Here is a 5,984-nt window from a genome sequence, read left to right as displayed (position 1 = left end):
TATCTGTGGGGCCAGGGCCGAGCCGGCAAAATCCGAGGCCCTGTGCCAAACTCAAAAATGGGCCTTACCTCACTAAATCTTTGATTTTTTTTGTTTCTTTCTACGCTTTTGGTAACCAGATTCATGTTTTCTAATCAAAGACATGACTTGGATCTTGCAATACGAGACACCTAATAGATGAAAAAAATAAATAGCTAGAAGAATTTTGCAGAACTAAATAGCGGACGTAAATTGCAACTCACAATCAAGGCCTCACGTGATCGCCGGTTATCAAAGCGACGATGCTTAAGAAATTGGAGATCGGAAGATGGCTTGAACCTTCCATTCCTTCATGTCCTCCCTGCCTCGCTGCCGTTCGTGGTCCTGCTCTCCTGATGTAAGGAGGAGAGCGAAGAATGGATATAACCTGCAATTTAGCTTAACTCGGCCGCCGGAGGAGAAAATCAATAGATTGGCTTTGTTCGTCTCAATGGATCGCTGGATTTTATTTTTCTTACGCAGATCGATCGCTTTTTTGGAGAGAAGGCAGATCGATCGCTGGATGAGGCGCACGTCCCAATCGGGGCCTGTTTCACCCAGAGGAAAGACGGAAGGAGGCTCGTGTACAAAGGATAAAAGACCCAGCCAATTGGACTTTGCCCAGCCGTGCGTACAAAATCTGAGGCCCCTAAAAACTGGGGGCCCTGTGCCGGCGCACAGGTTGCACCCCCATGGGCTCGGGCCTGTGTGGGGCAATGGAGTTTTTTTGGTATCTGCTTCTTTTGGCACCTGACTTTGGTGGTATTACGTTGCAGATTTTATGTTAAATTCGTGGTCCGATGTTTGGTGAGAGTCAGAAATACTATGGACTAACGATAGCTTGCTTGCCGCTTTACCTGTGTCATCAGTTTCCCATAGTATATGCTCCTTAAAACTTTTTGATTGCGGCAGCATGTTTTATATGTATTTTGTGGATCATGTCCTCCTAATCATCATGCAGATCAATTATCATCAGAACAATGGTCTTTAGGCATGCATTGTTTTGATTATACATGTCTTTGAACTTCATGGTTAAATATCTTTGGCCAATATAGCTTGAAACACCGGTACCATTTCATTTTTGGCCTTCCCTGCATGTTTGATTGAGCTTATCAATATTATTAGACTACATCAGTTATTAAAAAAATATTGTTACCTGTGGTACTCTTATACCTTTTATCATTTTGTTAGAAAATTTCCTTGATTTATAATTTTACATTGCACTGATTCTTGACATAAGCAAAGAAGAAGCGTACCGATGTGCAATGTAAAATATTTTTGGTATTGAGGATCCATTACTTTGCATATGAATCCTTTGACGTCTGCTAGCAACATATGAATGACCTGCATGATTCTCTAAACCAAAATGAGCTTATTTTTTATGTTCATATATGCTCTGCTAGGTACACGTGAGAAAATCCCAAATTCAGGCTTCAAAAGTCTGGATCCCACAGCATTGCTATACTGAATCAGATGATCTCATTTTGCTCCTTCCTATCTCCAACAAGTAGTTTCTAGCAACTGCTTGATTTTACAACAAAAGTAACTCTATTTCACAAGTACTAGTTTTCAGCTATCACTTGATTTCATTATACAGATCGATTTAAGAACAAAGGACTCGAACATTCAGTGTAGGCTAAGGAACTTGGGAAGATCTTTTTAGACTAAAAATTGTCTTAGTTCGATAAATTCTTCACTGCAAAATCTGCAATATTCTTATCAGAGCGCTCTCCTTCCTGCATCCACTTAGAAACATCCTTCTTGTACTCCTCCCCACCTATCACCTCCTTGATGCACGTCTTCATCCCATCCCTTCTCACCAAGTCCTTCTCATTTCGACATGGACGCAAGCTGACTACCCATCTGCTCTCCACATACTTTGTGGCGGGCGGTTACATTTGTCTGCCCATTATGATATTGCGACAATAGGTACACCGGTGACAATTGCTTCTGTTGTCGAACTCCATGTACTCTTGAATAGTACCTTTTATGGAAATTTAACTTTGTTTTTTTCACACAAGAAGACCATGTCGTTTCTTCTCAAAACTTTACACATGAGTATAACACTAGAGCATGTTCGTCACACCTTTTATGTAAATTTGTTTTTGTTTTTTTTCATACAAGAAGACCACGTCATTTCTTCTCGAAACTTTACACATGAGTAAAACACTAGAGCATGTTCGTCACACAGAATTATTTGGTATTCTCTTTTGCTATTTTTAAAATGTATTTTTTCAATCTGGATGCGCCTAGACCAAAGTTCCATTGGGTATTTTTTCCTTTTTAGTCAAACTTCATATGTAGCGTTGTGCAACTCGAGGTCACTGGAATGTTTCAGCAAACCAGGAATCACCGGACTGGAAAACGTGACAAATGAACTACAAATGTGAATTTTCACTGCATTCATCAGTGATACATATCATAACAAGAAACCACATATTGCTTTTTGTCAATTAACATTGTATATTTTATTTCTTTATTTAAGAGGAGTAATACGCCACACTAGCGTTGTAGACACATGGTTTGACACATGACAGGGCGTAAGGAGGACATTGTCAACTACTCTATCATCTTTTGTTCCACATTTCTAATCGTAAGGAGGGTGCAAACTGCAATTCAGTTTAAACTGTCTGAGGCGGCATAAGGGCCTCATGTGCTACAAGTACCTGCACAACCATTACATACATGTGTTCTACCCTCCACTATTAATTATGTCACATCAGATTGATCATGTGAATCGATTCATATGGGTAGGAACGAACAAATACGCTCCTCTGAGTATGACATATCTATACTTGATTCTTTCTCGTCGGTTTTAGATGAAATTTGATATTTCAAAATTTGCCAACCGAGCAGGAGGCAGAGTACATGGAGTTAACATGGAGAGCTAAGATGATAGGCCTAACCTATCATCCAACAAGTCTTATGGTTTCAACTTGTTCAGTGGTGATGCAACGTATATGGATTGGGTAGAGAAGCACCGCATTTCCTGTATTGTGCTTGTATCCTATGGGACCGTCTCTAACTATGACGCAACCCAGTTGGATGAGAATCACAATGGACTATGCAATTTTGCCCAACCCTTTTTTGGGGTTGTCAGATCCAACAAGTCACACAAGTTATCTGTAGAACTCAAGGTGAGATGTGTGAATAATGGATCAATTGTTGAGTGCTACCCCCAACTTGAGGTTTTGTCACACAAGGCTATTGATATGGTAACACAAAATACATTTGTTTTATTTTTATGTACAAGAATATAAAAAGGTTTTACAAAGTACTAAAATAAGGACAACTGTTCAGATTTAAATTCACGAATATACATGTAGGTCGCTTTGTTGCCCACTGTGGGTGGAACTCGACCTTGGAGGCAGTTGTTAGTGGTGTTCCTCTTGTGGGAATCCCACTTTGGGCAGACCAACCCACCATAGCAAAGTATGCGGAGAGAGCGTGGGGCATGGGCGTGTGAGTACAGAAGGGGACAAGGATAGAAGGATGAGTACAAAACAAAATCGGCAAAGTGGATGCAAAAGGCCAAGGATGCAACATAGGAAGGAGGAAGCTCAGATAAACATATTGCCAACTTCATTGCGGAATATATGTCAACTAGAAGTCATACCAATGCATACCTTACTTCAAGATAAGCAAGTAGGCAGTGATTCCAGTGGTACAATTCTTTTAGAGAGAATTTCATTTTACTTTTGTAAGTAAAGTGCTATCTTATCACCATGTAGAAGGATGTGCAATTTTTAGTGTACTAACAACATGCGAAAAAACTATTTACATGTTATAGAATCAATTCAAACAAATCATATGGAGACTATAAAACTTCATAGCAATTTTCACTTTATTATGTCCACGGATATTCTTACTGTTCCACATGATAAAATACTTTCCTATAATTAATTAATGCAAGAAGATGATTTTCTGTTCATCCTAAAATTGCTTTGGATACATATTTTGATTGTTGCGGAACTTGGAATTCTGTAAGCTTGATTCCGTGCGGAAAGTTGAAACTGAATGCCTAAATGTATATAAAACAAGAACCCATAAATGTCTCAGTTGATCAGATACATGGAAAGACACATAAAAGATTAACCTATGATCTCAATAAACATCATAGTATGCATATTTATGATAACATAATCGCGTCTCCTTTGTCATAGCCTATCACCTTATCATAAGGTGTCATGTGTTAGGCCATTTTGGGAAGTTGGAATTTCCTCATAATCTTGTTGCAATGGATTGAATCTTTTAAAACAGTGCATGTGGTATTCTCTATTAATACAAATCACCTGTAGGATGCCTCCAATTTTCAGTTAAGACATTACATTCCTATAAATACCCAAAGACCCGATATAAAAATCATATATACGAAAATTCCCTTTAGAGTTTACTCTTAACATAGTCAAATGTTTTGGACATTTGAAAGCTTCATGAATATATATCAACATAATTCTTAATCAAAGTTTCACATATTGTATAATATACCACACACGGTATTAATTTACAAAGTATAACAATGTATGGACATAAGATACATCATCATACACAACTTACAGACACATATGAACTATACACAGGACATGGGGACATTAATTATTAGAGAATTGCGCATATGTATGATTAGGTGGCATTTGGTGATCTTCCTATTTGGTGGGGTATGAAGGCTCCATGGCAAGACCACACATGCCCTTCTTGTCTGCAATGTCCTTCTCCATTCTCAAGTACCCATTCTCGCCCCAAGTTGTGCCCCATGAATTCTTCATCAACCAATAACTTGTGCCATCACTAGTCTTTCCATATCCAATGGCTGCAATTCCATGGTCCAAGTCAGTACCGCAGGAGCCGGTCATCACCCCGCCAGAGTAGAATTGGAATGTCATGTCGCCTCTGTCCATAGCTATAGACACTGGTTGGTTTGCCACCGCCTTCATAAGGGAACCCTCGTTATTGATAGGAACATCCTCAAAGCCGGTGATGGTTGCAGCACTGTTGGATCCAGCCTTGCACTTGCCGTCGGCTGCATCATCCATGCATGAGTCCTCCCTCGCAGCCTTGAACTTCACCATGAACATCACAGTCAACCAACTCTTGCTCTGACAGTGAGATTAACTTGCCGGTTTTCACTTTTACAATGCCCTCTGTCGCGGCAACGGCAGAAAATGCCCAACAGCAGCCTAGAAATAATTGTGTTGTTATAGTGTTATCCAATAAAATATTAAAACATATATGCAGTGCAACACATTTTTTGTGTACTTACCACACTGGCCTTGATCCTTGATAGGGGTGACAGCCCCCTTAGCCCTCCAGTCCATCGTTGTTGGAAGAGCATCAAAACTCAAATTCTCATACTTGAATCCTGTAGAAAGAACTCGCATGGAGTTTGATTTCAACCCCTTGTTTGTGTTGGTTGTCCTGAACTCATCATTGGTGATATCAGCGAACTGGTTGACGCCGAGCCAGAACTTGTGATTCTGGGCATTGAGTGTTTCAATGAATTCGACGTTGGCTTTGAAAACCTCGAACCGGCGCGCCTTGTAACACACGGCCATACTGAACCATCCAATTCTCATGCTTCGCCACCATCGACAAGTCATCATTCAGCTCACGAGCTGAAATGACAGTACCACCGAGGCAGATGCAACCAAGGATTGCAAGAAGCAAAGCCTTGTGGATGGCCATCTTCGGTTAGGCACCGAACTGCAATGACAGTACTGAAGAGGTAGATGAAACCTAGGATGGCAAGTCTCTGTACTTTGGTCTGGTTTGTTGGATGGTACTTGGTGGCATATATAGTGTCATGTATGTGTTAGAAATAGGAGACTGAGAGATACGGTGCTTGAGCGAAGGTGGTTATGGAAAAGGGCTTGTGCGTTGCCGTGGATTATGGTGGCCGGCTACATGGTATAAAAATGATGCGCACATCTGATTGACCGGCCAGATTGTATAAAAGTGATAGGACCCAA

General features: G+C 40.4%; 1 pseudogene; it reads right to left on the bottom strand.

Moving 5' to 3' along the window:
- Positions 1-4,664: 4,664 nt before the first annotated feature.
- Positions 4,665-5,700, bottom strand: LOC123191409 (senescence-specific cysteine protease SAG39-like; annotated as a pseudogene).
- Positions 5,701-5,984: the final 284 nt, after the last annotated feature.

The sequence above is a fragment of the Triticum aestivum genome, chromosome 2A, assembly GCF_018294505.1.
Source record: "Triticum aestivum cultivar Chinese Spring chromosome 2A, IWGSC CS RefSeq v2.1, whole genome shotgun sequence".
Taxonomy (NCBI): domain Eukaryota; kingdom Viridiplantae; phylum Streptophyta; class Magnoliopsida; order Poales; family Poaceae; genus Triticum; species Triticum aestivum.
Note: the sequence above shows the minus strand (reverse complement) of the source record. Positions and strands in the feature narration are given on the sequence as shown.